Source organism: Triturus cristatus, chromosome 11 (genome assembly GCF_964204655.1).
Source record: "Triturus cristatus chromosome 11, aTriCri1.1, whole genome shotgun sequence".
Classification (NCBI taxonomy): domain Eukaryota; kingdom Metazoa; phylum Chordata; class Amphibia; order Caudata; family Salamandridae; genus Triturus; species Triturus cristatus.
Window position 1 is genome coordinate 757,743,106 of NC_140594.1, and position 12,058 is coordinate 757,755,163.

The 12,058-nt window shown below is 45.9% G+C and overlaps 1 protein-coding gene across 5 annotated transcripts in view; it reads left to right on the forward strand.

Annotated features, from left to right (window-relative positions):
- SNED1 (sushi, nidogen and EGF like domains 1) overlaps nt 1-12,058 on the forward strand; it is a 3,096,442-nt gene that overhangs the window by 1,117,103 nt on the left and 1,967,281 nt on the right. The gene's annotated exons all lie outside the window — the stretch shown is intronic.

A 12,058-nucleotide genomic window follows, 5' to 3' on the forward strand; every position in this document is an offset into this window, starting at 1 on the left:
TTCCCCAAGGGCTATCAGTGCACAGTAAATCATTAGCAAACAAGAGGTCTAAGGCGTTGTTTAATTAATTTTGACGATGGCTACCAAGTCAATCAATAGAATCCAAGCCTTCCAGAGGTGTAAGGGGGTAAAAAGTTTGTATCGCTAATAACTTATTTTCATCAGAAGGATTGCTCTTGGCAGAGACAGCCTAGGAGGGCATGCAGGTTTATATTAAAAGGAAGTGCAAAGGTAGTGTATTTATTACACTGTTAAATTGTTACACCTTGCCCAGGGCCTTAAAAAGCCATAAACCATGGCAGAACAATGAAAATTAAGTTATTCCACCTCCATAAGACTCAGTTTTACAGGTACTTGCAGCTTCATCATGCACTGGTGGAATACCAACCGCTGCTGACGACCTGCCGGAATGTAGCTCTCTTGAGGCCCAAATCCCATCAGCACTGCTGTGCTGGGGCGGCAACTTGAGAATATACCGATCCCTGGTTGTGAACTCCCCTGAGACCTTTGGAGCCCTTTGGGCTGAATGGGTAAACTAGGTCGGTGACCTTGATGACAGTGACTGGAGCGATGCCAAGATGCCCAAGTGAACTGATAATCTCCTCTTGTCTATGCATAATTCAATTAAAATATCACCACGCCTCCTACTACACCCTGCAGTTGCTATGTAGAATGGGCACCCTTCCCACCTCTGGATGCCACAAGTGCACGGCCGCTCATATCAGCTTCTTTCACATGGTGTGAGCATGCCTGCTTATTGCAGAATACTGGTCCTCCATATTTATTACCTTTTCCGCCATTCTAGAGAGACCCATTGACTGTTCTTCTCGTGTTGCACTGTCAGGTAGTCTGGAGGATCTTGGAGGACTCGGGGCTCAGTGAGCGTAATCTGTTTGGCATTGGCACCATCGTGGCTAAACGTGATATTGCTCGCCACTACATGTCCCCCACGTCACCTACTGTTGCAGAATGGTGTTCCATGATGGACTGTTGCCCCAAGGCTGAAGAACCCACCTATATAGCCTGGGGCTGCCCTCATAAGCATGTGAAGATTTGGAGGAAGTTTTGGGTATACTACAACCTTGATGGCTAATGATACGTGGCTGTCACATCCTCCTACTGTCTGGTGTCGTGACTTTGTATTTCTTGTTTAGGTACTGTGAATTGTTCATGACCATTGTTGTAAAATCAATACAAATTTTGTTTACACAATATTGTCCCTTACTGGATAAAGCTCTCTCACCTGATTATGTAACCAGTGGAGAGTTTTATTTCTTAATTGTTCAAATGATTCTTTTTTTCTAAGCATCAAGGCAGGGAACAGTAGTTAAAAGCCTGAGAAGGGGTTTCTGCAGAGGGTAAATTCACAATAGCAAGCGGGCAATTACTCTCCTTTTTGGACAAAGAGGCCGTAGTCGGTCTGGTGGTTGGTGTTACAACTGGAAGCATAACCGATGGTATGAAAGAGTTACTAGTAGAGATGGTGGAAGCAGTTTACCTGTTAATGGTGTTTTCATTGACATGTTTCAAGATCATTGGAGGATAAGTTATCCCAGCCAAGGACTCAGAAAGGATAGGTGCCACTGAAGAGTCCCTAGAAGACCTTATTCCAGTGTAATGTCTATTTGCACTGTTGAGCTGTTTGAAGTGCAGCTAAAATCTGAGGCATTAGTTTATCAAATAAAGTATTATTCAAAGCTGCGGATTGTATCAGTTGCATTGCAGCGGCAGGATCAACATTAGATACATTAGTATCTAATTGAGGTTTTGTTAGTGTTATTCCCTCCAAATCCTGTGGTTGAAACCACACTAGGATTGACCTACTCAGATTTGATGTTCAGTGGTGCTCTAGATACACTAGGACTTGATTCAAAAGAAGTCCTATTACAGCCTGCACACAATCTTAAAGATGTGCTACCATGGATTAAAGTGCAAAAACAACAGTTGATGGACAGAATGCAGAACAATGTCATACATTAACCCCAGTACAGAGATCTGGGCCTAAATCCATTGTTTTTTTGTTCACCATGCCATTCCAGTTTCAACCCAGCCATATGCAAATCAGTCTTGACCATGTGCCTCATGGGAACAGTCCAGCCCGAACTGACAAGCCAGGTCCTCCCTGGACTGGAAACAAGCATCCTAGGACCGGTTTCGGGGTTTCACCCCTCTTCAGCCAGGATAGCTTGAGTCCAGTGGCATGGAGAGCACAGGACCCACGTCTGGGCATACCAGTCTCACTCGGGGTGACAAATGCAAAAACAACAGTTGATGGACAGAATGCAGAACAATGTCATACATTCACCCCAGTAAAGAGATCTGGGCCTAAATCCATCGTTTTTTTGCTCACCATGCCATTCCAGTTTCAACCCAGCCATATGCAAATTGTAAGGACCTTGAGCGTCTCAGGACAGAGCAGGCCAGAATCCACGGGAGCGAAGATGATGTCTTTCCTCTCCCCAGAGACCACTCACCCCTAGCTAATTAAAACAGCAAAAAGGGGAGTTATATCTGAGGAGCGAAGAGACCGGAATGAGCCACCAGGATTTGTCTCGTGGGTTCTGTAGGGAAGCTGGTCACTACGATAATGAAACCTGTAGTAAGAAGGAGAAACATATACAAGGTACTGGTTAAGACATGTAACTACCTAATATGTGTGTATTTAACCCCCTCTATAAAGCACTCTTGTGTACTTTCAACACTTACACATAATAGCATGGCAGGGGATTCGTACTGAGTTCTTCAGAGGGTAAGCGTCCCAGACTAGAACCAGTGGATAGCACTCTTCTGGCGTGTTCCAGAATAAAGGAGTATAGAGTGAATGCAGAACATCCACAGCGATCTTATCAAAGGGTGCACTAGAGTCTCTTATGCAAAGTCTATGACCAGCTAATCACCTGGAGTTCAAATAAGTAGAGAGGCAACAAAATAAATAAGTGCTCAGATGTTGATGTCCATATTATACTACTCACACGTCTTCGAGGAGTTTCAGCCTGGCGATGGACACAGAAAACAATACAGCACGTGTAATCCCACTGGCAGCAGAAATGAGGTTTAAATGGATGTAGGCGCTTCCTTAGCGCGATTTGAAATGATGCAGTGATAAAGGATTTGTTGTCGTTGCCCCAGCGCAGCACATACAAATAATATCAGTATCCTCCGCAGTAAAAGCACCAGAGGCACAGGGGAGCAGAGTAAAGGTTAGCGCGATCTCGCGCTTTACTTACGAAACGAAAGTAATTCAATAAATGCTTTAATCAGGTCCTCGTGTCCGCGCGCTATGGTAGAACTGGCAGGAAAAGGAAAACCCCAAAGAAACTTTCCGCGCTACCTCGCGCTTGTGCAGTCAATAAAAAAAAATGCAATTAGGCAAACAGCGCGTCCTCGCGCTTCTGCCTTCAACAGAAAACAAATGCAATCCGGCAAAACAGTGCGTCCTCGCACTAGAAGGCATAAAGTTCGAGGAAATTCAAGATTCTTCGTTACACACGAAGACGGAGTGCAGCGGACACAGGCTCCAAACAATCCAGGAGTAAGGCGTGGCTCAACCACCAGGAAACAAAGCCAAGCACCTGGGAGCCATTTCTGTGTGCTTATAAGCTGATCAAGTCAGCTGCTTAACTCCCAGTGCAGTGTGGGAAAGTACACAAGCATGCTATCCTCCTGGTGCATTATGGGACATGTAGTTCGGGAAGTATAATAGCTCTACTGAAAAGGATATTCTTACTCTATAACAGTTCTCCCCCCTAACGGCCCTTCCTAGGACGAGGCTTGGAGGTGTTCCTAGCATGGAACCTTTTTATCAACTGAGGGGCGTGTATGTTCTCAGCGGGTTCCCATGTCCTATCTTCAGGGGCATACCCTGTCCAATCAATGAGGTATTGTAACTTGCCTCTACTTAGGCGTGAATCGAGAATGTCCTTCACTTCATATTCTAATTCTCCTTCTATTGAGATAGGAGGGGGTGGAGGTTTAGGAAAGGAGGGAGGGAGATAGGGTTTAAGTAGAGAAGTATGAAAGACGGGGTGTATTTGTAAGTCAGGCGAGAGATCCAATTTGCATGTAACGGGATTGATGACCCGTAAAATGGGGAATGGTCCAATGTATCGAGGTTGCAATTTACGCGGACCAGGCAATCTAAGATTTCTTGTGGAAAGCCAGACTTTTTCTCCTTCACTATACTCGGGTGCGGGACTTCTGTGTTTGTGTGCTTGTGTTTTCATCGATTGTTTGGCATCAAGCAGATGTTTTTTGGCTTGTTCTGAGATAGACTTGATATGTGTATAATGATCTGTTACTGCAGGTATGTTAGTGAAGGGGAGGGAAAGAAGCAGAAACCTTGGATGGTGACCAGTGATAAAAAAGAAAGGAGAAACCTTAGAAGCAGAATGTGTGGCATTATTGTACGCAAACTCTGCCAAAGGGAGTGCTCTGAGCCAATCATTGGAGGTAGTGCTTATTAAACACCGGAGATATTGTTCCAGCGTTTGATTGGTTCTCTCAGTTTGACCATCTGTTTGTGGATGGTATGCCGAAGAGAGGCGATGATCTATCTGAATAGCCTTACACACTCCCTGCCAGAACTTAGACACGAACTGAGGGCCTCTATCAGAAAATATGACTGACGTTAATCCGTGTAATCTGACTACATTGGAGATAAAGATATCTGTGAGACCTAATGCTGTAGGTACCTTTTTGAGGGGGATGAAATGGGCCATCTTGGACAACATGTCTACTATTACTAAGACTGTGGTAAAACCTTGAATGGATGGCAGATCAGTGATGAAGTCCATACTGATGGACGACCAAGGTGTATCGGGGATAGGCAAAGGCTGTAATAGGCCAGCTGGAGCACAATGTGAGGATTTCTGTCTTGCACATGTAGGACAAGCCTTAACGAATTCCTCAATATCGTGAGTCATATTTTTCCACCAAAACCATCTTTTGCAGGTTGATAACATTTTTTCTCCCCCAGGATGACCAGCCAGCGGTAATGCATGACACCACCTCATGATAAGGGCACGGGTTTCAGGAGTGGGGATAAATAGACGATTCTGATGAAAAAACATATCTTCTACAACGGTGTTGTCTGTATCAGTTAACCATTGGTCTTTATCAAGGGAGGTGTAGGCACGAGTGACCTGTAAAATGAAAGCATCATTCTTGTCAATAGCAGCTAGAATCTTGTTTGCAGGGATGATGGGCATGGGGCTTTCTTCAAAGTGTTTCTGTTCTTTGCCTAAGCGAGACAAAGCGTCCGCTTTTCCTTGTTGGGAGCCTGGGCGAAAAGTGATTATGAAATCATATTCAGAGAAGAAGGAAACCCATCTCATCTGTCGTGGCGTAAGTGCTCGAGCCGACCTATAGAACTGAAGGTTTCGATGGTCGGAGTAGATTGTGATGGTATGAGGTGACCCCAACAGGTAATGACGCCATTCTTGAAAGGCCATTTTAATGACCAAAAGTTCCCGTTCTCCAACCGCGTAGTTTTGTTCTGCCTGTGACAGGGTCTTTGAAAAATAGGCTACTGGATGGAGAACTCCTGATTGAGGGTCACGTTGAGACAAGACCCCCCCAACTGCGAACTGAGAGGCATCAGCCTCAACATAATAAGGTTGAGTTTCATCCGCATGCCTTATTATGGGAGCCGAAATGAAACTGTTCTTTAAGAGAAGAAATGCTTTCTCAGCTGCCTCAGTCCACTCAAAAATCACTCCTTTTTTCAACAATCGAGTTATAGGGGTAACTATTTCGGAGAAGTGATCAATAAACCTCCTATGAAAATTGGGGTCCATATGTATGCCTTTTGGGGAGATAACAAACCCCAAGAAATCCACTTTTTCAACATGAAAGAAGCATTTTTCTGCTTTTGCAAAAAGATTGTTATCTTGTAGACGTTGTAAAATTAACCTCACATGTGTCACATGGTCTTGGGTATTCTGGGAGTAAATCAAAATGCCATCAATGTAAACGATAACAAAACATCTAAGAACTCTCCTAATATATCGTTTACAAAGAACTGGAACGCCGCAGGGGCATTACATAGTCCAAAAGGCATCACACAATATTCGAAGAGCCCAAATTTGGTGCGGAATGCCGTCTTCCACTCATCTCCGTCTCTAACTCGGATCAAATGATAACCCCCTCTTATGTCTAATATTGTAAAAATCTTAGCCTTTCTCACCTGATCCAAGAGAGAGGAGATGAGGGGAAGAGGTTACTTGTTTTTAATGGTAACTTTGTTCAATGCTCTGTAGTCCAGGCAAGCTCTTAGACCCCCTTCACGTTTGGGAATAAAAAAAATAGGGGAGGAAACTGGGGACGTGGAATGACGGATGAATCCTTTTTGTAACATGTCCTGTAAGTATTCTGACAGATATATAGTCTCTGGTTCTGTAAGGGCATACACCCGACAGACCGGAAGTTGCGCCCCTGGTATCAAATCTATTCTACAATCGTAGGACCAATGAGGAGGCAAGTCTATAGCTTGTTCCTCATCGAATACTCCTGCAAAGTCTGCATATTCTGGGGGTAGACCCGCGGGTTCAGGTTGAGACAAGGCACAACATAACGGGGTGTGCCAATGGGCCACATCTCTGTAGCAATGCGTTAAACAATACGGGGAGCGCAGCGTGACCATCCTGGCTGTCCAATCAATGAGAGGATTGTGTACTTGTAGCCAGGGAACTCCCAATATCGCGCCAAAGTTAGGGGCATCAATTAAATCAAAAGAAAGGACTTCTGTATGACCATTATCACAGATTACCATAAGTCCAGGAGTTTCATAAGTAATTAACCCAGACGATAGTTCGGTACCATCGACAGCTCTTACCTTTTCAGGTTGGGCTTTAGGGACAAATTCAATCCCCAATGATTTAGCCAAGGAGATGTCTAGGAAATTACCTGTAGCTCCAGAATCTATCAAGATTGACAAAGTCTATCTACTCTGTGAAGGCAATACCACTACAACAGTAATGGTGAAATGTTTAGGGACAATAGCCACTGTATTAGCCAAATAATGTGAGACCTGTAATTGGGAAGAACTTGAACAAGCGATCTCAGTACTGTTCAAGTCTGTTAGTTTTCCGTCTGCGCCAAGGCTCCAGTTCTGGGGGCCATAGTCTTCCCTGGAGCTCTAGGTTTAACCAAGCATTCTTTTGCGAAATGACCGCCTTTTCCACAATATAAGCATACATTTAATCTTCTACGTCTTTCACGTTCTTCTATAGAGAGTGGGCCCCGAATCCCCCCTATCTGCATGGGTTCCACGGTATCTTTTGTTTCTTTCTTCTCGCTTTTAGCGAGAAAAAGACGGGTATATTCTCCCATGGTCTTCTCTCCTTTTCTCTCGGATAATCTGTGATCTAGTTTCACCACAAGATCTATAAAAGAAGAACAGTCCTCAGGGGGGTCTACTATTTGAGATAGGATATCTTTCAATTCATCCTTGAGACCTCGGTAAAATAAGGAGGTCCTCTTTTCCTCAGGCCATTGTGTCTCGGTTACTAACCTATTGAAGGTGGTAATATACGTTAACAGGTCTTTGGACCCTTGTTTAAGATTCAACAACTCGTTATCGCTTGCTTGCATGTACGAGTGGCGATCAAAAAGACTTCTCATCTTTTCTTTGAATCTAGAGAGATCATATAGTATGGGATCATCGTTGTCTACAAGATGTACGGCCCATAGTGCAGCATTGCCACTAAGGTAGGAGATGATAAACGCCACTTATGCTGCATCATCAGGAAATGAGGCGGTTCGACACAAGAATTGAAGATGGCACTGATTCATAAATACCCCATACTTGCTGCTATCCCCACTGAACCGTTCAGGCATTGCTAAAGGAGTTGGTGGAGGAGCTACCACTGTGACATTAACTGGTGCCGTGGAAGAAGCCCCACTTGTAGGTACAGTGGCCGGAGTAGGGAGCTGAAAATGAGCGGGCTGAATGTGACTCCTCTTGTGTTTGGGAATAGTGTCAGGGAGTACCGTGTCTACCTGTCTTTGAGCCTTCATAACCCCGAGTGCAGTAACTAGGCGTTGATTTTCGCCTCGTAGTACACTGAGCTCGGCTTGTAAGTTAGCGACTGCAGCCACTAACTCACTCATGGACGTTTGAGGGGAAACTAGAGACATTGCCTCATCCATCTTCGCTCAGGGGAATTTAATAACGTGGGCTTGGCTTTTCTGTAAGGACCTTGAGCGTCTCAGGACAGAGCAGGCCAGAATCCACAGGAGCGAAGATGATGTCTTTCCTCTCCCCAGAAACCACTCACCCCTAGCTAATTAAAACAGCAAAAAGGGGAGTTATATCTGAGGAGCGAAGAGACCGGAATGAGCCACCAGGATTTGTCTCGTGGGTTCTGTAGGGAAGCTGGTCACTACGATAATGAAACCTGTAGTAAGAAAGAGAAACATATACAAGGTACTGGTTAAGACATGTAACTACCTAATATGTGTGTATTTAACCCCTCTATAAAGCACTCTTGTGTACTTTCAACACTTACACATAATAGCATGGCAGGGGATTCGTACTGAGTTCTTCAGAGGGTAAGCGTCCCAGACTAGAACCAGTGGATAGCACTCTTCTGGCGTGTTCCAGAATAAAGGAGTATAGAGTGAATGCAGAACATCCACAGCGATCTTATCAAAGGGTGCACTAGAGTCTCTTATGCAAAGTCTATGACCAGCTAATCACCAGGAGTTCAAATAAGTAGAGAGGCAACAAAATAAATAAGTGCTCAGATGTCGATGTCCATATTATATTACTCACACGTCTTGGAAGAGTTTCAGCCTGGCGATGGACACAGAAAACAATACAGCACGTGTAATCCCACTGGCAGCAGAAATTAGGTTTAAATGGATGTAGGCGCTTCCTTAGCGCGATTTGAAATGATGCAGTGATAAAGGATTAATAGTCGTTGCCCCAGCGCAGCACATACAAATAATATCAGTATCCTCCGCAGTAAAAGCACCAGAGGCACAGGGGAGCAGAGTAAAGGTTAGCGCGACCTCGCGCTTTACTTACGAAACGAAAGTAATTCAATAAATGCTTTAATCCGGTCCTCGCGTCCGCGCGCTATGGTAGAACTGGCAGGAAAAGGAAAACCCCAAAGAAACTTTCCGCGCTACCTCGCGCTTGTGCAGTCAATAAAAAAAAATGCAATTAGGCAAACAGCGCGTCCTCGCACTTCTGCCTTCAACAGAAAACAAATGCAATCCGGGAAAACAGTGCGTCCTCGCACTAGAAGGCATAAAGTTCGAGGAATTTCAAGATTCTTCGTTACACACGAAGACGGAGTGCAGCGGACACAGGCTCCAAACAATCCAGGAGTAAGGCGTGGCTCAACCACCAGGAAACAGAGCCAAGCACCTGGGAGCCATTTCTGTGTGCTTATAAGCTGATCAAGTCAGCTGCTTAACTCCCAGTGCAGTGTGGGAAAGTACACAAGCATGCTACCCTCCTGGTGCATTATGGGACATGTAGTTCGGGAAGTATAATAGCTCTACTGAAAAGGATATTCTTACTCTATAACACAAATCAGTCTTGACCCTGTGCCTCATGGGAACAGTCCAGCCCGAACTGCCAAGCCAGGTCCTCCCTGGACTGGAAACAAGCATCCTAGGACCGGTTTCGGGGTTTCACCCCTCTTCAGCCAGGACAGCTTGATTCCAGTGGCATGGAGAGCACGGGACTCACGTCTGGGCATACCCGTCCCACTCGGGGGTGACAAATGCAAAAACAACAGTTGATGGACAGAATGCAGAACAATGTCATATATTCACCCCAGTACAGAGATCTGGGCCTAAATCCATTGTTTTTTTGCTCACCATGCCATTCCAGTTTCAACCCAGCCATATGCAAATCAGTCTTGACCCGATGCCTCATGGGAACAGTCCAGCCCGAACTACCAAGCCAGGTCCTCCCTGGACTGGAAACAAGCATCCTAGGACTGATTTCGGGGTTTCACCCCTCTTCAGCCAGGATAGCTTGATTCCAGTGGCATGGAGAGCACGGGAACCACGTCTTGGCATACCCGTCCCACTCGGGGGTGACAAATGCAAAAACAACAGTTGATGGACAGAATGCAGAACAATGTCATACATTCACCCCAGTACAGAGATCTGGGCCTAAATCCATCGTTGTTTTGCTCACCATGCGATTCCAGTTTAAACCCAGCCATATGCAAATCAGTCTTGACCCTGTGCCTCATGGGAACAGTCCAGCCCGAACTGCCAAGCCAGGTCCTCCCTGGACTGGAAACAAGCATCCTAGGACCGGTTTAGGGGTTTGTGAGAAGTTGGCCTGGCATATGCTGGTCACTAGTTATAGTGGCCACCTTGCACCAGTCCCAATCGACTCTTATGGTAGATAGGTATCTGAAAGCCTTTTAAAGAAAGCTATCCTAGTGGTAGCTGTGGAGAGCAGCCTTCAGGCTAAGTCTCAGAGGAATGTAAAGCAGCTTGTTTTACCTTATAATCTCTTGAATTACCAAATGAAAGGACACCACACAGGTATATATATCAAATATATATGTATTTATTTCTAGACACACTCTACTAATCTCTTTATGAGATTAGAAGCCAGATACACATTCAAATGTCAACGTTTCACAATAAATTAAGCACAAATATGACTGGAGCCCTAGGGGCGTACCAGACCATATACTAAAAAAATGGTATAAGAATGTCGACTTGCAAAATTACAGGGCCTAGGGCTTCACTACTGCAGTGTTAGCAGGTAAGTAACAGGCCCACGGGAGATGCGTGCAGTGTGTGAACACAGCCGCGGGTTCCCTATTGATTACAATGGTGCAAGTCGCGGTTTGATTTTTAAAGTTGAAGGGTACTTCAAGGAAGTCTACAAGCAAGCCACTTACAAGGTAAGTAATTCGAGGGCCAACACACACTAGGGAACCGGAGTGCACGAGTTACCTCACCCAGGGAAGCCGGGTGCATAGGTGTCTTTTGGTGTCTGGTCGCGTCGCTGTTTTCTATGGAGACCAAAGAAGACTTGCTGCTTGCGTCGACTGAAGAAGTGTCCGGTGGAATCCAAGGGTGGATTCAAGATGCTGAAGACCTGAAAATTGAAGGGAAAGTGTTCAAAGTCACTTGCCAGTGACCGGTGGCCAGGAAGATGGATGACCACAGATGTCAGGTGATTTTAGGTCATCGATGGTGTTTTGACTCTTCGCTCACAAGGTCCAGGAAGGCTCGACGATGACCAGCAGCTGGATTCGGAGTGTCCCACGACGTCTGCAGCTGATGGCGGTGTCGGCAACCGGATTGGAGCCAACAAGCCTTGGCAACTGCAAGTCTCGTGTAGAGTGAAGAAAGTCGATGGTGCAGACCAGCAAGGTCTGAGGGACTCACCCAGCGAGGGTAAGTGAGGGCAGGCCTGGAGCAACCAGGGGAGCCCTTTGAGTCGATAAAGTCTTCGGGGGACCCGCAAGCCAACGGGCAAGGGATCGCGAAGACGCCTCTTCAGGAAATGCTTCACAGGAGCCCACAGTCACTCGGGACGGGGTAGGCCGCTGATTTTCGCTGCAAAACCTGCTGGAGGCTTGGGCCACAATTGGTCCAATGCACAAGTTCGGTGAACATTGTGAAGGGATTGCACTCGACAATAGTGCACGGTCCCCGGGTATTGCTGTTCCTCGTCACTCGTGGGGTCCACTCGCCACAGCTCTGCTGGGGACTCACAATGGCCGCCGAGAAGTCAGGAAATCCACTTCCGGGGCTGCAGGGACTTCGAACTCCGGCGGGAGCGGGAAAGTTTGCAACCGTTGATTAAGGTTTTTGGTGCCTGCCAAGCAGGGGAGTCATTCCTTGACTCCAAGGGAGATTCTTCTGTCTTCCAAAGGTAGTGGAACGTTGAAGGGCCAGGATTCTTCTTTAAAGAGCGTCGTCCAGGGTTATCTGATTTGCAATGGCAAAGTTTGCTATTTTATAGTGAAGATAGGGGAGGGGCTAACTCTATGACCACTCCTCTGGGAGGGTCAGGGGAGGGGGTGGTTACACCCATTTCTCTTTGTCCAGTTTTGCGCCAGAGCAGGGA